Source organism: Sciurus vulgaris (genome assembly GCF_902686455.1).
Source record: "Sciurus vulgaris genome assembly, chromosome: 7".
Lineage (NCBI taxonomy): Eukaryota > Metazoa > Chordata > Mammalia > Rodentia > Sciuridae > Sciurus > Sciurus vulgaris.
Window position 1 is genome coordinate 12,310,483 of NC_136467.1, and position 22,341 is coordinate 12,332,823.

A 22,341-nucleotide genomic window follows, 5' to 3' on the forward strand; every position below is an offset into this window, starting at 1 on the left:
AAATGTCTGGGAGATTGAGGAAGGAGGATTTCAATCTGGAGGCCAGCCTCTGAGCAATTCAGCAATTTTGATGTCTTGAACATCAAAAGGGCTGGGGATCTAGTTCAGTGTTAGAGTACACCTGGGTTCAATCCCCGGGATCACCAAAAACAGAAGGGAAAAAAAAATAGTAACAAGTTATTTTATATTTAGTTTGTGTGTATGTGTGTGTTGTCATCAAAACCCAGTGTGTATTTGTATTTATAACACACCTTAGTTCCACTGACCATGTTTTTCAAGCGCTGCATGTCACTAGAGGCTCCTGATGTGCCTACACAGGTCTAGAAACAAATCAGGTAGGTAGATTTTAAAGGGGCAGTAATTAAAGCATTTGGCCAAGCAGAGGCTTCCTGGGGACACCCTCAACAGACAGGTCCAGATGACAGGCTAGACTGGCAGTGCAGCTCAGTGGTAGGGCACTGCCCAGTCCTGACAGTCCTTTCTCCTCTCTCGCCCACATGGCAGGACCCTCCTCGCAGCCCACCAGCCCTCCTGTGACAGACCAGCTCACACCCGGGCTCCCCAGCATGGGTGAGGCCCTGGGTTCAATCTCCAGTGCCAAAAACTGAATAGAGGGGACAGAAGGAAGCGGGTGACGCTCTGAACAGGTCGTGACAGGAAGCGAGGTCCTGTCATCGTCCACGGTTGCTGCCCCTCCACCCCCACGCTCTCAGAATCTCAGCCCACAACCTCCCGAGGCGTTGCACCACCTGCCTGCCACCTGGTCCACTCCAGTTCCTTTCCAGGGACCTTTCTGACCTAACTTGTCCCATCAGTTGGACCCTAGTTATTTCTAGTCATTTTCTTTACGTTATCACAAACCTGAAATCCTACGTCCCTTGGTTTTCCTGGCTAAGCTGTACTGATCCCACAGAAAATAAATTCCACAGTGCCATCGTTCCATCCCTACCTCCTGGTCTGGCCAGTGCCCTGGAGGTGCCTTTAACAGGGCAGGTGAAGAGGAGAGACCAGGAACTTTTTGCATCTACCCAAATAAACATCCAAAGCCACCCACGCTGAGACCCCTTTGTGCTTCCCTGGTAATCCCGACCCCACATTATTCTAAGAACACCTTCCCTTGATTTCTTCCCTCTCCACCTCAACCTACTTCTGCCTCTTCATCCAGTCTTCCAGCTGGAACCTCAGAGGGGTGATCTCACTGCCGAGGCCCCCACCTGTGCTCCTGACCTCCCTGGAAGACCCCTGTTTCCAGCGTGTCCACCTTCCTCCCACGAAGCCCCACACTGATAAGACGTCCCTGGCCCTCTCAAGTGGTCCCTTCATGTCTATTTCCAAGGATTTTTCCCTCAAAATCTCTTGGGAAAAAAAGCACACCTGCATGTGACATCTCTCATTTGTCAACATCCTAACAGCAAGGAACTCCCAAGGGTCCTCTGAAGGCTTCTCAGTGACTCCCAGACTCTACGTCTCACAGCCTCCCTTCACTCACTTGCAACTGACAGAGAAGAGTCACAGGGAGCAAAGAACAAATCAGCTGCACCTCTGCCCCGAGAGATGCACAGTGGCATCCTGCTGAATGTCGCCCACCCTGTTTGTGCAGGCAGACACACCTGTGTGGCTCCCCTGGCGTTTCCACTTAGATATCCCATAAGCAGCCTTGGTTTTATCTGTCCCCTGCCTACCTCCTCCCACACTGCCAACCTCTCTCCTCCTGAACAGCATAGGTGCAAGACTCTTCTAATCCCGTCACGTTCTGCACACATGGGACCGTGTTTTACATGGTGCTGACCTTCTCTTTTCACATGGGAATCCTTCCAGATCAAGTGGATGGAAATCCAAGGACTGGAGGTGTCACCTTTGATCCAGCCCTCCCTGCTGAAAGCAGCCACTTAGTTTCCAATTCTTTGCCACTTCAAACAACGCTGCAATAAATAATCTTGTACAAACAAATTACATACAGCAGCTTTTATTTCTATGGGAGAATCCCAGGGGAGGGACTGCGGGGTCAAAGGCCACATGCTTTTGAAATTTTGATGGACTCTGCTAGAAATCACTCTAAAATGATTATTCCTGCCAGCGACGCTGGACAACTCGCTGCCAGCCAGGGGCATTATGGCTTTTTAAAATGCACGCGTCTCGATGCTCTACTGTACACGAAGTTTAGGAACTTGCCCTCGCCTGGCATCCTGCTCAGGAAATTCATTCTCTCCTTTGACAATCCTTTCTGAGCCATCTCCTTGGTCTCCTATCCTTTCACTTCCAAAAAATGAGCATAAACCAGGTCTGCCCTGCTCCTGTCTGCTCTCTCTGCAGGCTCTCTGGCAGGGTTTCAGTGTACCCTCTGGGAGACAAACCCCAGTCCACATAGCAACAGGGACCTTGTGCTTGGAGCTCCAGGTTAGTTTTTAGTTTTAGATACACATGACAGTAGGGTGTACTCTGACACATACATACAAGGGTGCAACCCATTACAATGTCGATCCCATTCTGGTGGCTGAACGTGATGCGGAGTTCCACTGGTTGCATGTTCACATATGAGCACAGGAAAGTTATGCCCAACTCATTCCACTGTCTTTCCTATTCTCACCCCCCTCTCTCTTCCTTTCATACCCCCTTGTCTAATCCAATGAACTTCCATACTTCCCCTCCCTATCCTCCCTTTAATGGGTCAGCACCCACATATCAGAGAGAACATTCGACCTTAGGGTTTTGGGGACTGGCTTATTTCACTCAGCACAATACTCTCCAGTTCCATCCCTTTACCAGCAAAAGCCATTCTTCTTTAAGGCTGAGCAATATTGTGCATACAGACCACATCCTCTTTATCCATTCTTCTGTTGAAGGGCACTAGGTGGGTTCCAAAGCTTGGCCACTGTGAATTGAGAGCTCCATGTTTCTAACTGCTAATGGGACATTTCTCACAGAACTGCTGGCATCTCAAAACTCAAAGGATCAAACCCAAACTCCACGTGGCATGTTCTAAACCTATTCCTTCCCCAGTTCTTCCAGGAGAGTGGCACTCTCAGCGTCACCGGGCCCTGGCTGGCGTGCCCACTGTCACTTGTACTCCTCTCTCTACCTCGCACACATATCGGCCCACTGCCCAGTCCTTTCTCCTCTCTCTTCCCCACATCGTGGGGACTCTCCCACAGAGCACCAGGCCCTGCTCGGGCATGCACACCCTGCCCTCCTGACCCTCTCTTGAGGCCCAGGTAGGCCCAGACTTCCAGTCCTTCCAGGCTCTTGCTCTGACCTGCCTCTCCAGCCTTCAACCCATGACTCTCCTGGACTACAACACCACAGACTGCTGTAGCCTAAAGCTTCTTTTCTCATAGGAGAAGAATTTATGGAGAAGGAACAGAAAGGTAAACAGATGCTTACTGGAATTCCCTTTGCTGCTTCAGCCAAGGAAATGTCTTTTTCTCTTTTAGTCTCAAAAGAAGAAAATATTTGGCCAGGCTTTGTGGTGCATGCCTGTAATCCCAGCCACTCTGGAGCCTGAGGCAGGAGGATTGCAAGTTTGAGACCAGCCTCAGCAACTTAGCAAGACTCTGTCTCAAAAATAAAAAAGAGAAAGAGCTCAGGATATAACTTAGCGGTAGAATGCTTGCCTAGCATGGGCGAGGTTCTGGGTTAAATTCCCAGTACCACAAAATTTAAAAAAAAAGAAAGAAGAAAATAAAACTGAAGAAATTAAAAATCAGTCAACCAAGTGATATAAAATGGTAAGAACCCATAACTGGGCGTAGGTATACACTCACAGAATGAGCAAAAGCTAAAGGCAAGAAAAGAACAACCACCAGCCACACAAAAGCACCCTGCACTTATAGAAATGGCAGAGAATCATTTTACACGCACGTCTGTCTCATAACAGAATTTTGGGATCAGATATTTGTAAATGACTGGCATTAAAACCCAGGAGGACAGCCCAACACAATGAGGGAAGGGAGCCTCCAACCAACCAAGCAACCAACCAACAACCAACCAACACAGACAACCTGGAGAAACAGAACCCAGGAGCAAGTTAGCACGACACTCCATCTTTAAGCCAGTTCTCTGACAAAGAAACAACAAAAATAACTACTTAATGAATATTTGATGCCTACGAGTTGAACTCTATTTTCCATGATTGGGGAACAAGAAATGAGAGACAACGTGAGTAACCCCTGTGAGTACAAACACTGGCTGGGGATGAAACATACCTGTGGAATAGGAAAGAATGAGGAAAAATACTGTTTCAAAGGCAAAGAATCAACAAAAATGAAATATGAATGAGTAGCATGAGATGAGTCAAACTTTCTGGACTTCATTACATGGAATGAGGCACAGATTCCTCTCTGGATCTACCTCGTTCTCTTGCTGTAAGACACACAGGACAATGACGTGCCCCACCCTGGTTGGGTCTGAAGGACAACATCCCATCTCCCAGGTTTTCTGGCCTGGCAATACGGTTGAAGCAGGCTTCAGTTCCACTTACTTAACCCTTGGGAAGGGCTTCGAGTCCTCCTCCGGCCTCTTCCGAGGGAGACTGTCAACCATCCATCACCCGGTTAATGGTGGAAGGCAGTGTCACAGATAATTTAAACAGCTGTCAGAGCCGAGCGGCTTTTCAGATTCCATATGGCTTGTAAAAGGCACATGTGCCACGAGCCCTTCCCCCACTCGAGAAAGAGTTGGGAGGAAGGATGTGAAGTCAGACAAGCTGGGACTCGGTCCCAGCCCCCTGCCTCAATATGCTCAGCACGATCCCCACGTGGCGCCGTAGTTGGAGCATCCACTCAAAATGAACCACCCTGCCTGACACACCAGGCTGAGCATCACTAGTCCTCCAACTCAACAATGCTCCGAAACCCAAACTTTCTGAACACCAACTTGATGCTCCAAGAGTTCCTTATTTGGGAGCATTCAGATGTGGGGTGTGCAGATTAACTATGCTCAGCCAGTCAAGCCTATGTGAATGTTCCAGAGTCTGAAAACTTCCCAAACCAAAAACACTTCTGGTCCCACTTCTGGATCTTCCACTCCCAAAGGTGTCCCAGAAAATGTCATCAGCCATGCCTTTCTTCCCTCGAGCTCAGACTTTCCCAGGATGTCTTTTCCAAACTACAGAATTCTCAAAGGCAAAAGAGACAGAACTCCATGCCAAACTCTGAATATGCAGAATTTGCAGAATATCAAACACCTAAATAAGTAGGAAGGGTAATCTAGATTTCTGAATTACCTATGGCTCACACTTGAGGGACCGCGGGTGACCTCAGCGAGTTGCAAACCCCCAAGCCCAGCTGCACTACAGGACTGAGGATCGGTGGGCATCTTAGAGAAAGCCTGGGTTCTGCACCATGGAAGATGCACCCATGAGGAGCCACAGCAGGCGATGCATGAGGAGAGGAGGACACACAGACGCCCTAGCACGAGGTACAGACTGACCTGAGTTTCTCCCACCTCCGTTCTCTGAAGTGGCCCTTACCTCACACTGAGGCTTCTTGCGGTACTCGGTAATTCTAACAGCTCAGAGACGCCAAATGGCCCGGTGGAAGAATTCACACAGGAGGAGGAGCTGTGTAGGAGGTGACACGTGCCTGTCAGCCCAGCTCCTAGGCAGGCTGAGGAAGGAGGATCACAAGTTCAAAGCCAGCCTGGGCAGCTTAGGGAGACCCTATCTGGGGAGAGGAGGAAGAGAAGGAGGTGTATGCAGTATATTTTTTAAAGTAGCATCAGAAATTGTCCTGAGGTTAATTCTGTAAAATAATCATTGTATGCATATGATAGAATAATGAATTAATAGAGATCGGTTGATTTTTGTTTTTAATCTTATCCCACTCAGTAAAAAAGTAGCAATATGGGGGTTTTTTGGTTTGTTTTTTGTTTGTTTGTTTGTTAAGACTACATTCAATCGAAAGCTCAAAAGAGGGAAAAAAAGGGGCTCAGTGAACAACCTTTTGCTCTTAGTAAAGAAGAGGATGCAAAGTGTAGCCCTAAGGTGAAGAGGGCTGCCCAGTGTAAAAGGTGCCAGGACCCTCCAGCCGAAGATAGGAGGAACAGAGCTCGAAGTGAAATGTCTACAATAAGCTGCCCACAAGGAAAGACAATCGCTTTGAAATTCTGAGCTCCACCCCACACAATATTATTTATCAGCCACTCCTCTTTTCTTTTTTCCTATAAAGAAATCAAATGCAGCATCAGCTCCAATATATTTACAATACTTCTCCTGGAAGACATCCAGGGGCTACATTTGGTTTTAAAAGAAGGTTCCTCCTACAAGGAAGCTATCTCAAGAAGCCAAAACACACACTCAGAAAAGCCCAGCCTCTCGTTAACATTTTCCAAGCACACAGTAGCTAGCCGCCATTTGGCGCCCCTCAAAACCCCTCCAAAGGCATCAAAAGGCTGCCAACTCCTCCACACATTTATAAGAATAATTCCCGAAAAGGTGTCTGCTTGCAGGAGAATTCCTCTGTCACTGGTATGCCCAGAAAGTTTACCGTCTCCCCACAGAATTGACTGGTTTTATTGACTTGGCCAAAGAGCAAAATAGCTACAATTAAACAGAATTGTGAGAGCCAGATGAGGATATAAAAGCCAGGGTGATCCCAAGGGAGGGAAAGCTATGCTTAGCACATGTTTAAATTACACACCAGTCACAGGGCAAGCCATTGTCAGAAACACCTCTCAGGAGAGAAAAAAAATAGATCAATATGGCCAGAGGACGTGTGTGTTGAGACAAGCCATTTCCCAGCTCACAACGGAGACCGAAGCAATTGTCCAGGTTTTTCAAAATAAGTATCTCACACTCAATTATTTTAATAGGATAGGAAAAATATGAGAAGCCACAGGATCACAATTCAGTTCCTTTCCATCATAAGTTGAAATGGTTTGGGGATGTAACAGCTATAGTCAGGTCTAAGAGACCTGAGAAAAAGAGCAGCTCTTCAAAAATTTTCCTAATTAGTTTCAGTTCCAGAATGACCCCTCCCCACCCCCCACACACTTTATTGTCAAGTATGCCTTAGAAATTGAGTAGCCACCTGGAACAACACAAGGAATCATATGTTACAGAGGGTACGCCCAACACCACCGAGGGCTGCAAAGAAGAATCCCTGAACTTAATTTTAAGCCTCCTCCCAAGATTTAAGAAAGCAAGCCACGTGCTGGTTTACATATACTATAATCTCCCGGGTCCCCAGCCCCTCGTCCCCGGGGAAAACGTCACCCAGAATAAAGTTCATCCAAGTCACAGGGCATGACATAACACTTAGTGGACATGTTAACAAAGGGCACAATCGTAAAAATCTGAAGACTGTCATGGGAATGCCACAAGTATATGGTGCAGATTTCCTTGAGCCACCTGCATTATTATCACATACATATTTGTCATCACTTGGCATGAACTGGGATGGCCAAACGTGTGGAGGGCAGCAAAACGGCACTGGTGTCTGTATGGCTGAGACCAATGCAAACTTCAGAGGGTCTGTTAACTTGGGCTGCAAGAGTTCACCCCAGCGAGGCCCCTTCCCCTTGACCTCACAGCCTCCCATTTGCTAGATGGTGCTAAAATTCTCTCAGAACTTCCATATTTTCTTACTTCAGTTCATCATCTTACTTAAGATCCCCAGCCTGGTGTGGTGGTGCACGCCTACAATCCCAGTGGCTCGGGAGGCTGAGGCAGGAGGATCGTGAGTACAAAGCCAGCCTCAGCAATGGCGAAGGCACTAAGCAACTCAGAGAGATCCTGTCTATAAATAAAATACAAAAACAGGGCTGGGGATGTGGCTCAGTGGTCAAGTGCCCCTGAGTTCAATCCCCATTTAAAAAAAAAAAAAAAAGATCCCTGGGCAGGGGCCACAGCACAACATATGTAGTTTAGAACAATCCTCCAGGTGGTTAAGAGAGACTCTCTCCCCAGACTGGGAACCTCTGCTACAGGTGAAGCTCTGACCCACTTTGTGTAGCCTTCACAGATATTCAAGGAGGAAGAAAGAGAGACACGAAGATCTCAGTGGCTTCCTAACTTGGATGGGTGAGACAGGTTCAATCTTACAACTGAGTGGCTGCACATGGACTGGTTGACTCTACAGGTCAGCCTGGAGAAAGTTTGGAATACTCTCTAACATTTAAACTGGTGAACTTTCAGTAAAGCAGATCGCCCTCTCTGGGTGGGCCTCACCCAATAACCAGTGGATCACAGAGTGAAGGACAGAACAAGATCCGCCTCCCTGAGCAAGAGGAAGCTGCCCACTGCCCGTGGGTCCAACTGCACCAGCAGCTCTCTCAGGTCTCCAGCCTGCCAGCCCACTCTGCAAATCGTGGACTTGTCAGCCTCCACAGTGACATGCATCAATTCTTGACAACAAAACTACACCCCTCACTGTTCTGTTTCCCTAAAAGACCCGAATGCACCAATAAAACAAAACTAAAGGTTTCAAGAAACAATGTGATGCATGTGGGTACTTCCTATTCCATAGTATGCTAGGCTATTCCACAATAGGTGTGTCTTAAGATGGGTCTTAGTCAAAAAAAAGTCAGAAAGCCACCGAAATCTTTAAAGTCTATCCACAGGAAAACACACATGAACCTGACCCCTAGACTAATTCACTACCTATGACTCGCACTTTAAAAATCAGTCTTATTTTTCAAAAGGCATAGGACACACAGTGTTCTGCACCTGGCTTTCTTTCTTGGCTTACAGAGATTGTTCCACATTGGTTTAGATTAGATTGCTTACATTTTGATCTTTTCTTAAAAAGAAAGTGAGCTAAGAAACGGTAAACATAAGGAGTTCAAAAACCACAAAGGCCGGGTACAGTGGCACATGCCTGTAATCCCAGTAGTTCAGGAGGCCGAGACAGGAGGACTGCAAGTTCAAAGTCAGCCTCAGCAACTTAGTGAGACCTAAGCAACTCAGCAAGACCCTGTCTCTAAATAAAATATAAAAAGGGCTGTGGATGTGGCTCAGTGGTTAACTGCCCCGTGGTTTAATCCCTGGTACCAAAACAAACAAACCAACCAACCCAGAACAGAGATGCATCAAATACCAAAGTCAAGCTTACACAATGCACAACTTCCTTAAAGCCAATTTTAGGGTTTCATAAAACGGCGGGCAAAAAGGAGGACAGCAGGAGAGCTCCTCCGGGGTGGCTGTACAGCATGAGCTCTCATTACCTTTACTGAAAGCCAACGCGGTAGCACTCCTCTGTCCATTCTCCAGAAAAGATGAGAATATTCAATTCAGGCTTGACCATCAGACTTATAAGAACAGGTTAAATACTTTAATTCAGTTATACATGCCTGCTGTGTACAAAGGCCAGAAGGTACATTGTTCCGACATAAATCATTTCTCCCATTTTTTTTTTTTTTTCCTTACTAGAATTCCCCCTATTTCTAGCTGAAATGAACTGGAAGTCTTTTTTTGATACCAAAAAAAAAAAAAAAAAAAAAAAGACTTATGTTTATTTCTGACCTAGGCACAGGGTTTGCAGATTTTGGTTCTGTTATTCTTCACCCTCCCTGGCATGGGATTGAACTCAGGGCCTTGCATTGCCAGGCAAGCACCTCTACTACTGAGCTACAGCCCGGCTGTTAAGCACAGCTAGGATCCTATACCAAAAGGCACAGCTTTAAGTTTTGGTATCTCTTGGTCAGATTCTCTCAGACCTCTAACAATCTATGATTTCAAGAAAATACAGAATGAGAGAAACCTACACATGCGAGAGACTTTGTCACCAACTCTGACAGTACTAGGTTCTTCAGAGGGGCCCCCGGGCCCCCCAGCTTCAGCCAGGGGAGTAGGAAGGCGAGCCTTTGAGTCCCTGTGTGCTTTATCCCTGCTGCCACTGGTATGATCTCAACAGCATTTCTGTCTTAGAGTTTCTCAGGTGTGGTTTAAAACAGATTCCTCTGATTTTCAGAAGTTTGACATCCACTAATGTGCCATTTCACAGATGGGAAGACAGAGATCGAGAAGCCGAATGTTGTTCATGGATCTAAGTCCCCACTCAGCACAGAGCCCCTGGGGCAGCGGTTTCCTCAGAAGTGGTTCCCAGCCAGCAGCAGAACCATCACTTAAAAACAAATTCTCAGGCCACCCCCAAATCTGCTGAGTAAGGAGCTGTGAGGACGGGTTCAGCAAGCTGTGTCACCAACCCTCCAGGTGGCTCCGTCGCCCTGGGGTTTGAGAACCTCCGCACAAGCCCTTTCCATTATTCTCTCCTCTTCCTACTTTAATCCTGCATGACTCCTGCAGTACCCCGTCAGCAACTCCCCCACAACGCTGGGCCTGCCAACAGATTTATCCACTGAAAAAGCCAAGCCATCACCATAGGCACTCAAATACTGCCACAGCACCACCAAGGCATTCTTCTCTGTCCATCAAGAAAACCCACCCAAGAGGGGCAATTAAAACTTTCAGTTCCTAAAGAATAATTAAAGAGTGCAGAATTCACTAATACTTCAGAAACTGAACTTCATAAGGGGCAAGTGATACTAAGAAATTAATTGAAAACAAGGATCCCTGTAGCCTCAGCTGTCAGTGACCATCAATACCTACAAGAAGACCAGAGAGACAAAACATGGGAAGATTATTGGACTGAGCCAGCTCCTTCCAGGAAATCCCGGTTCAGAGACTTGAAAGCAAATAGCAACACAACTACTTCTCATCTCCAGCGTGATGCACTTAATTTCACTACATCTCTTATTTTGTGAGGGTTAAGGAATATGTTGGCCATCTACATGAGTGAACTGCTGGCCTTCTGCAAAATATACAACTAACACACTATGCAGACTAGCTGTTAGTTCTAAGGCACAGCTCAATTTTAAGCAACTTTGAGAATGTCAAATGAGTCAGGTGCAATGATGCACACCTGTAATCCCAGTGGCTTAGGAGGCCGAAGCAAGAGGAGTACTCGTGGGCTGGGTTATAGCTCAGCAGTACAGCGCTTGCCTAGCATGTGTGAGGCACTGGGATCGATCCTCAGCACCACATAAAAATAAACTAATAAAATAAAGGCATGCTGTTAAGAAAAGAAGAAAAAAGAGGATTAAAAGTTTGAGGTCAGCCTCAGCAACTTAGCAAGGTCCTAAGCAAATTTGTGGGACCCTGTCTTAAAATAAAAAATAAAAAGGGACTGGGGATGTAGCTCAGTGATAAATGATTCTGAGTTCAATCCACAGGACCCCTAAAAAACAACTTGAGAAATTACAACATGAAGCTTGAACATCTAAAACTACGAGACATTACTGTAAAAATCAACCTACTGGTCCTGTTAATGACATTTTACCTTTCTAAAGTAAAATATTTGAAACTAGTCTCTATTAAATATGCCCTAAGTGAACATCATCTTGAAAAGTAAATATGTACTAAAGTGAAGAAGTCTGCTTTTGGGAAGCCTTTTAGCTAATTTCCTGGATAACATGGCTCACAAAGAACATAAGCATTGCTACGGCCTCTGCTCATTTATTTACCTCGCAAAGATTTATTAGTATAAAGAGTTACAAAGCCTTTTTCATCTCTGCAACCTGCTTCCCAAAACAACAAGTTCCTGCCTCCTTGCTAGTATCTGTAAGAGCCTGCATAACAATTCCAGAACACAGATACACACTGGAAAAGCCAGGCTTGGGCCTTGTACCATCAATGCAAGGCTGCCTACCGACCCTTATGCAGCAATTGAGGGTGCGTTTGGGGCGTGGCACACTGTCCTATGAAAGAAACACTAGTCACAGCCCCCCAAACTACCATCTTTATAGATCCATCACTAACCTCTTCCGTCAGCTTAGATCTAATAATAAACTATGAATTGCATGAACAGTGTTTTTTAATTATTTTGTTTATAAGTTGATAGACTGAAGACATCAGGTATTTCTTTTTAAAACAGTTATTAACAACAGCATAGATATTTATAAAACTAGGAAGGACAAAGCTGTGTTTCTTCTTATACAAAATAAAGAGGAATGGGGTACAGTGGTGCATGCTTATAATCCCATCAACTCAGGAGGCTGAGGCAGGAGGATCACAAGGTGAGGCCAGCCTGGGCAACTTAGTGGAATCCTGTCTCAAAATAAAAATTAAAAAGAACTGGGGGGTGCTGGGGAGATAGCTCAGACGGTAGAGTGCTTGCCTTGTAAGCACAAGGCCCTGGGTTCGATCCCCAGCACCCAAAAAAAAAAAAGAACTGGGAATGTTGTTCAGTGATATAGCACCCCTGGGGTGGGGGCTGTAGAAGACTTATACACACATATACATATATGTGTGCATATATATACATATACATATATACATATGTGTGTACATATATACGCATATAATATAAAATATATATATACATGGACAAACTACATTGCTTCTAAGATTCCTTTCAGCTCAGATGCCCTTGCACCTCTTAACCACACGTGATTGGGACATGATCGAAGGGACTTAGCTCCAATGTTACCACCTGCCTTAGCAAATGCCCCAAGCCCTTTTGGAAGGCCATTCTCCCTGTGTAGAGCTGTATGTCCCGTGGGTTCAGCTGTCAAGTACACAAGCTAAGAAGTTGATATTGTCTTTGCTAATTCCAAAAATTCACTGCTTTAGCTTTCCATTCCATAGAAAATCTGAAGTACTTCTTGGCTTTCTGAGTCAGTTCTCATAGCAAGACCGTTTGATTCTTAAGCAGCAGAGGAAACAGTAAAGAAAACTGGGATCGAGGCCTAGCTTTGTCTACTGTTAACTTCTGGGGAGGGAGAACTGAAGCAGGTCCTTAACCTGCCAGAAACATCACGCTTCTCTTCTGAAAAAGGGCTGAATTCAATAATTTCTTTTTCTTTCGGCAGCAATGGGGATCAAACCCAGGGCCTCAAATATGCCAGGCAACTGTTCTACTAAGCTACATCCCCAGCCCAAATCAGATGATTTCTAAAGTGTCTCCCATTCTAAAATGCATGCTAATAAATGACAACTATTAAAATAATATGGCATGATTTGTAACTTAGGACCACAATATTTTGAATATGCACTTGTGAATATAATAAATTCTCATTTAAGTATCACTATTGTTCAAATAGTTCTTAAAACTTCGTCATATCATTTATGGTACACAGATAAATTTATAAATTCTGAATTTATTCAAGAATTTTAATGCATTCTATAAATGTTTAGAGGTTTTCCTTTAGATAATAGCAAAAAATTAGAAGGTGTTATTCAATGTTGACAATAACATAAGCATACGCCCATCCATCTCACGACTACCCAATTGTTGATTTGCTGAAAATTCCAAGTGTTGCCTGTCAACTCAGTATACTTCAAGTTTGAGTGAGTTTTCTGAATCGTGATTTATCAAGCCATCAAAATGTAGCTTCAGTGACAGACAGCTCTTCAGAAAATGCCAGGCTGCAATGACATTTCTCTTCAACACAGACCAAGAATGTAGCAATGCCATTATCCTCTTGGGCTCAATTTCCTCTCACACGTAGACTAGTGGCCAGGGTGGGACCTATGAGTCTGCTTTCCTGACATCTTCACATATTTTTAAGATAGGTCATTTTAAGTTTCCAAGAACACAGAAAACTAAAGTAGAGCAACACAAAGGGCTACCTGTTGGCATCCCTTAGGAAATAGCCTTTATGTTGAAAGGGGAGAAACACTTCCTACGAGTTATGGTGACATAGATGCTCCTGGGTCCTGGCTGGAATTTCCTCCTAGATTTCACAATCAACATACGTATTACATTCTTCAGAGAACAGATCCTTCTCTTTAAAAATAGTTTGTCAGATCACAAATCAAGGATCAGCCTATCATATCAGCATTTATATGTGAACAACCTACAAACCTCCTACCCAGCTCTGGCAATTATACCATCTTATACAAGCCATTTCAGCTGGAAATCACGCCAGGGAACACCTTGGGGGAGAGCAGTGGTTAGATGCCCCAAGGAGAGTCCTGGGGGGCAAGTCTCACAGCCCCTACAGCAGTTTTACTCTTGACTTCTAGAATCAACCTGACTGGGCTCCAGGAATCTGCATCTTAAACAGGCTCTAAAAAGAATCATTTATGCAATCTCGAGTTTGAGAACCCTCATTACTGCCTTCAGTTTTCCCATAAGTAAGACAAAATTTATAGACACCTGTTTAATCTCTCTCACTTTCTTGCCTGGCTCACCTTTACTACTTTCTTACTAGCACTGCAAAACATTTTGCCAACCATCACCATATGCTTCCCCTTCTGCTCAGAGAGGCTGCTACCTTCTAGGAAGAGTCTATGCTGCTACTTTGTTCTAGCAAACTCTCTTGCTGTATACTCTCTGTGGCTACTTTGTCCTGCAAACAGCCTATGTTGCTACTTGGTTCCAGAAGCATCCACAGTGTTACTTCCTTCTGCATTCTCTGTGGCTACTGTGTTTTGCAGCATGCTCTGCCTTCCAGCTCCCTACAGCTGCCTACATTAGGGCACTGCTATTAATTCAGTTTCTCCCTTGGCAAGTCTTCCAGTTGACATTGCAATATGTCCTCCAGTTCCTGAGGCCTTGAAATTTATATGATCCACAGCCAAGAACACAGAAAATAACCTAATAACAATGCCTAATTACTCATTCTGGATTTACCACGAGGCACGTGTTCACAAATTCTCCTTGTTCGTGTCAGGTGATGGTGCCTGTTACCTTGTCCTATGCAAGTGCCAGTGAGCACAAAAGCAGGTTACAAATACACCACTCTAAATTTTATAAATGCTTTTCTTTTGCTTTCTTACACACTGTGGTTGCATAGGAACACTGAGTTTTGCCAGGTGTGGTGGTGCACACATGTAATGCCAGGTCCTGGGAGGTGATACAGGAGGATCACAAGTTCAAGGCCAGCCTTGGCAACTTGGCAACAACCTGACTCAAAACCAGATTTTAAATAGAGGACTGTGGGTGCAGCTCAGTTATGTAAGGGGTTCAATTCCTGGGTACAGAGTGGGGGGACACATCTTAAAATCAAAAGGATCCCTAGAAATCAGTTAAACCAGTGAAACGCCCTGCCCACCAGAGCTACAAATTAAGAAAGAGAAGCCCAGAGAGAATGTTGGGTTCAAGATCACATGGCTATTTTTGGTAAAAATGACCCAGAACCTAGAGATCCAAGTCTTTTCAGTCTGGTGTGCTGCCTACCCTGGATCATCACCTCTGACTGGACAGAACAATTCATTCAAACACACACAAGTACCATTGAAATAGTTCACACTTCAGCATCCAACAGAATGAAGACACGAAGGCATCAATAAAGTCGTGTGTCCCAAAACATTTCAAAGAACACACTCTGGAGTGATCGTGTTTATACAGGTAACAAGGAACCTGATGGGAGGGGTGTGGGGGGGACACAGACACATCCACTGCCACCGTCAGACAATGCGACTGTGACACTTGAGATCTGCAGTGTCTCCCAAAGGCTGCTGGGTTGAAGGTTGGTCCTCAATGCATCAGAGTTCAGAGGTGGGGCTTTGGGAAGTGCCTGGATCACAGGGCCCTGACCTCATCACCACTGAGGAGTTCACAGCCGGATGGGTATTGGGAGGGGGGACTGTAGGAGGCGGGGCCCAGTTGGAGGAAGGGTGTGCCCTGGAGGGGTGGGTCTCATCCCTAGACTCTTCCTGTCTCTCTTGGCTTCCTAGCTGCCATAAAGTGAGTAGCTCTGCTCTCTCACTCTCTCCACGATGTTGAGCCTTTGCTCAGATCCGAAGCCACAGGGCCAAGAGACTATGGATGGAAAGCTTGGGAACCACGAGCCAAAAATCAGTCTTTCCTTAAGTCTTTTTTTTTTTCCCCCCAGGTATTTTGTCAAAGCAATGGAAAGTTAACGGACTCAGTGACCATACAGAGGATGGACTCTAAGTGTGGTGAAGACAGATGATGTTTCAAGAGAAAGACTGGGGGTCAGAAAACCATCAAGGAAAGATTTAGAAGGAACATTCAAGATGGACCTAGGGGCCGAGGCAACCAGCGCTCTCTTGTGGTAACAGTAAAATTCCAATATAGAAGATGAAAAAAAAAAAGTAGTAGGGACTGTGAGGAGGTTGGGTGTGTAATAATGAACAAATTCGATCAGCAAGGTTTGTTTTTTTTTTTTAAAATCATGAATAAAATGTAGCTCTTTGCCCACACACTATGACATGCACTTCCCAATAAAGAGCTCGACGGACGATTGTCAGGGAAGAGTTGCTGTGGATAACTAGGCTTTCAGAGAATGATGAAGACTTTCCAGAGGGAAAGCTCAAAATGGACAAGTTAAGGAAAATATTTTGGTTTCTGATTCAGCAAACATTCATCAAGACTTCATGAACTCACACAGTAGGTATTGATCCCAGAAGTTCCAAATGCCAGCAAGACGTATTCCAGATGTGTTCTTCCTCAGTTTCTGTCCAGATGCATAAACATTCTCCTTTGAAGACCGTCACTTTAAACCAACCTCATGGTTAAGAAGGTAAGGATAAGTACGATTATTATTCTTCCAACCACCACCTTAGCATGAAGCCTAAGGAGGTAAGTTAACAAGAAGAATTTGATGCCACAGTTGCCAGAAGACATTGGGAATCATTAAATAACAATTTAATTCTCTCCCTGAGGAAATGAAGGTCCTCAAACATGTAAGTGACTTGCCAAAGGAGGAAAAAGTATGTTCTAGACCAGAATCTAGATTTATGAATACCCACCATATGATAATACTACTGCACCACACAGGAAAGACAGATGTCACTATTGTGATTTTTAGCACTTTATTATTGATAAAGCCCATTTAAAGAGCTTCATAACCATGACTCTATCTTCAAAAACAATTTCAATGGACACTTCACACATTCTGTCAAATACCATTTAATCAGAGTATTCCTAAGGTCCCACACCAGGCCTGGAAGGGGACAAAAATAAAACAAGCAAAGCACTGTCTACATGATGGAGCATACAACTGGCAGCGTGCAAGGGCAAAAAGCCTACAAAGCACAAGAAAATGAGCCTCACACTCAGCAGAGGCTTTAGTGAGCCTCCACAGTTGGCAAGACCTCCACCAACAGGGAAGAAATGGAAAAGAAAACAAAGATTGGGCACCATGATCCATGCTTGTAATCCCAGTGGCTCAGGAGGCTAAGGCAGGAGAACTGCAAGTTCAAAGCCAGCCTCACCAACTTAGTAAGGCCCTAAGCAACTCAGCAACACCCTCTCAATTTGGGGGAAAAAAAAAATATATATATAGATATGTGTGTGTGTGTGTGTGTGTGTGTAAAAGTGGGGGCTGGGAATGTGGTCCTATAGTTAAGTGCCCACGGGTGCAATCCCTCCCCCATGGCTGGCCCAGTTCTAAGCACACGGTGTTAATTAATCCACTGATTTCTCAATTCTTAAAACAATTTTCCACTGAGGAAGCTACTACTGTCACGTTCCTCTTAGAGATGAAAACCCTCTTTACTATCCAACAGCAAAAAAGTTTTGAATATTAAAATACAGTGCATTAGACTAAAATCCATCACTTTATTCTAAAAGATTTGGGAATCCTTAACTGGCCCTGGGTTAAGGAAAGATTTGCAAGCTTCCTTATTGTGCCATTTCCCAAACTGACAAAAGAATCTTTAAAATTCTAGTTTTACATACTGTTCCCAATGCAGAGAAATCACTGAGTAATGGGAACTCGAAGAACCATGTCCAAAAGACACATGTGGAAATCTAACCATGAATTTAAAAGAAACCTTGTAATCCAACACCAGAAAAACACAATGAAAGCTGCAGTCCAGATTCTGTTACTCAATCTACAAACCTCATAAATGGAAACAAAGCAGACCAATTTCCAGCTGGATGGCATGCCTGGGGAGGAGTGGCCAGAGCCCAGACGTCCAAGATCCAAGATAGGAAATACATTATGCACTCCTGGCAGGGCCCTGAGCAGGGGCCCTGCCTGTGTTTACTGGCTAAACCATTTGTGGGAAGGGCTTGGATTGGGTGCTTTTTGTTCTTAAGGTTATGAACAAGTAGCTCATAAAAATAAAAGCTTTCAAATTCTAAATGGCTGTTATTAAAATCGTTGATTGGTTTACATTTATGGGCGTGGTAACAACTGGTAGTCAGAGAAACCTGGATTCAAGTATCAGCTGTACATAACTGTGTGATAAGGGATTCACAGGTCCTCAACCTCTTCCTCCTGTGTGGCTGACATGGGTGGACAGTCTGGGTGTAATTTGGGCCAAGTCTACTTCACCTATTTTGCATTTCTGGAACCTTCCCCATGACACCACTCCCCCCCCCCAACTCTCCTATTGCCACTGCCTCAGACCATTCACACTGTTAAAAGTGACCTTCTTTGTGCCAGTCCTGCTTCCCCAAATTCACTCAAAACAATCCAAAGAGGGACTAGTCTAAAATGTCAATCTGACCTCTCTCTCCACGACCTAAAGCTTATCAAATTTATGTCTCAACATCACTTGCTGTTCTTCTCTGCTTGTTCTCTTGGTGACCTCATGATTGGCACTTAGCTTAACAAGTTGTAGGGGCCCACTTGACTCTCGTTCAGTGTTGACAGACAGTGGTTTAACCTTGAGTTTATTCTTCATTCAACAAAAGTTTGTTTTTTGTTTTTGTTTTTTGAGGGATTGAAGGATGTATACAGAGAGCCACAGCACAGTGCCCAGTTGTTACTTTTACAACTTCTAATTCTTATCTTCGGTTCCAAAGCTTGCCAAGTGCTTCCCCCATATGAGCTCATTTGATTCTTCCAATAACTCTAAGACTTAGGAGGCTACCCGGAAGACACTGAGGCTGGTGATGTTCTAAGACCTGTCAAATCAAGGCCAATTCTCAGACAGACCTCCTGATTACAAATCCTGAATTTTTTTTTTTTTTAATCATACCTTTCTGTCAAGAGTTCTGGCTTCTTTTACTACATTTAAGAAATATAAACACATAGGCCAAATTCCACCATAATGGACGCCAAAGGACTTTGGTTTGTTTATAACCCATAATTACTTTAAATTAGTAAGCCGTCAACTGGTTCATTCATTCTTTCCTCCACTCAGCAAGTATTTACAACATGCAGACTTCATATAAGACACTGGGTGTTGGGAGTTGAGAATGCTCACTTCATGAGATCTTACCATGTAATCCACACCTTCAAGGTTTCCCAGCTGAAGACAACAACGGATGATACAGATGGCTGCTCTTATAGATATATGAATATACAGAGCCATGAACTGGAAGCCAGGAGAGCAGCACATATTCTAGTTTTATCTCTACATAAGCTCAGTGACCTTGGATAAGTCCCTGGTATTCAGTTTCCTTACCCATAAAATGGGTGAATTGGTTCATATTGTCTTTAAAGTTATTCCAGTGGTATGAAGTGGAGATATTCCAGGATTCCATATAACTGGCAAGGCCTCTTGACATCTACCAGATTACATACTTAAAAAAAATTTTTTTAAATTTTTACCTTTATTTACTTATTTATTTTTATGTGATGCTGAGGATCAAATGCAGTGTCTCACACCTGCCAGGTGAGCGCTCCACCACTGAGCCACAACCCCAGCCCCCAACTATATACTCTCATAAGTTTTTTGTGAGATGATTCATATACTCATTGTAACTTGAAAAAAACACTTCCAGATTACCACATAAATTGTTGGAAGTTTTTAAGTGCACACATGTTGGGAGCATTTTTTAAAATCTTGCATCCAATTGAGTTTGTAAATTCCCCTTACAACAAAATTGCATTTGCATGAGCAGATTGTGATTCCATTGAGAACCTAAATAAATCCAACTAAAAATCTTTTATTCTCATTTTGATTCTGTGATAATGTCACTTTGTGATGTCTTAAATTCTCCTACACAAAATGGAACTTGAACCCAATTTGTTAGCATACATTTGCTGAGCAAAGCTCTTTAAGGCCTTACTTTCGAGTTTCTTACAACCTTATCTGTCTTGGCAGATCATGCTTAGACGATGTGAACCCCAACACTTTGCAAGACCAGCTGAGGTGGCCTACCAATGCTGATGCAAATCCATGCTGCCCACCAGGGAGACCCCTGTCCAAGCATCAGCTGAACAGCCAGACATAAGAACCAACTGATACTCGTTTCTGTACACCTGCTTACACACACACACAAAATCGGTCCCCAAACCCTTACTTCTTTCTAGCATTCACAAAAAGTATTTCTTTCTTTTCCCATTGATCCGGGGAACCTTACCCCATCTCCTATCCCAGCATTATGTGATACTACATGCTAAAAACAGTGGGAACAGGAAGGGCAGCCTGCGCCTTTGGATAAATTACAAAAGGTCTCTTCTTCCAGCAGAGAGGAGTGCACCAGAGAATTGGCAAGTTGAGCGTGAATTGGATTTAAGTCTCTGCTTGCCTGTTGGTGGGAATGACCTTGTGCAGTGAACAACCCACCCAAGTCTACAAGGTCACATGACCAGTTGTGCAAATAAAAATGCGTTCCAGTAGCAGTGCTGACAACCAGAGGAGGAAGGAGCTCAACTTTGCCAACAGATTAAGGGGAAATGAGAAGGTGTTTGACTGACATATGATGGATGTGTGTAGTCAACAATGAACAAGAGGAGTAAGAGCGTGAAGGCAGAGTGTTCCTGCATTCTAGACAGTGGCCTAGAAATGACAACCTGCAGCGGTTTGACGTGTCTGGAGCAGGCAGTGTTTGTGTGCTTCTGTGTGGGAAAAGGGGCGTTGCAGGTGGGTGGACCTGAAAAAGGGCAGCAGATGAGACTGCAGAGGCGGTTGGGGCCACATTATTAAGCATATTATACAGCCCAGTAAAATGTTGAAACCCGCTTCTGAGGTCATTGGGGGCTTGTTTTATTATTGTAAATAATAAACTTTTCTTCAGTTATACCTTACCATATTTTTTATATTTACCCATCACAAAAATTGGGAAGGGATGAATGGAGGATCTTTGGACTGGGCAGAGGGAAGTGAGGGAAGGGACAGGGGAGTGGGCAAGATGATGCAATGAGATTGGCAACATTACCCTAGGTACTTGTATGATCGGAGGAATGGTATGACTCTCTACATTGTGTACAATCAGAAAAATGAATAGTTGTGCTCCATTTGTGTGCAATGAATCCAAATGCATTCTACTGTCATGTGTAATTAGAACAAATGAAAAAAATCTTTAATACCCTAAAGCCACAGGGTTTATTTTCCTGTAAACCGAGTAGGTAAAATCCAATGAAACAGAAATTCCCTTCTAGAACTATACTGATCTTGAGACCCTTTTAAAACAGAAATCTCAAAGAAAATCAGGAAATATTTCTAAGTATGAGGATGGATAGATAGATTCTAGTGGTTATTCCAAAATTATGAGACTGGCTATTGACTCTTTCACCCAGATCCTGGGGCTAAAATTTTTGTAGCACATGATCTGCACCTGTAAGAGACTTGGAAGACATTTCAAAAGCTTTTAGAGACGTTTTTGCTTAAATCTGTTGGGAAGAGAACTGGAGATTGCCAGGTGTTATCGGTTAAAATAAGTCCATATTAGCAGCACTTGAGAAACAAAGGGCAGAATGAGTGAAAACCCATGAGAAGAGAAGCCCAGGACCTTTGCGCGAAGTTAATCAAAGGTCCCGGGCAGACCCAAGGCTGCCCGGGAGTGTCACCAAGTGGCCTCTTGCAGGAAAACTCCCCCTAAGTTGGAGACCAAGCAGCACCCCCCCACCACACACACACACACACCCCGTAGATAAGTTATCCTAATTTTCAATTTAAAAATAGGCGGCGGGGGGCGAGAAGAGGCAGGGAAGCACGTCGATATTAAGTTTCACCGTTTCAAAGGATGAAAATAGCTCGTGGCTCTTACTCGCACACTTCACGACGCTGTCAGCCATCGACGGCGGGAAGAATGAGCTCTTTTCTTCCTACGCTGTTTTTTGCAAACATGATCCCGCAGGGACACAACATATCGGCTTTCGCAGAAACTTGGCACCTGGGTCCCCAGGGCCGGCGCGGGCCCGGGTGGTCTGCCGCTGCCCGAGCAGTACTCTGCACCTCCGGAAGCCACGAGAAACTCGGAGGCTGGGAAGCGGGAGCGGCGACCGCACGCGTCCGCACCACGGAGCTGGGCACGCAGAACCGCTCGGGCGCCCGGAGGACGCGGCTCTGGGAGAGGACCCGCGAGCCTGCGAGCCGGGGCGCGCCGCCGGCTCCCCCGGGATCCGGGAGGGGTAGGCCCTGACGTGTCCGCGCGCGCAGAGGGACCAGGGGACCTGGTGTCGGAGTCTTCCGTACAGTGTCCATCCCCGGCCGGCTCCGCACGAGGACCGGAAGGCGCCCGGGGCTACCACCCGCCGGAGAGGGTGCCCGGGCCGCGCCCGCAGTCGCGCCCCTCTGCGGAGCCCCAGAACCCG

General features: G+C 44.9%; 1 protein-coding gene across 2 annotated transcripts in view; it reads right to left on the minus strand.

The window, feature by feature from the left end:
* The window catches only part of TIAM2 (TIAM Rac1 associated GEF 2), a 204,890-nt gene that overhangs the window by 182,268 nt on the left and 281 nt on the right, over nt 1–22,341 (minus strand). The window lies entirely within an intron of this gene.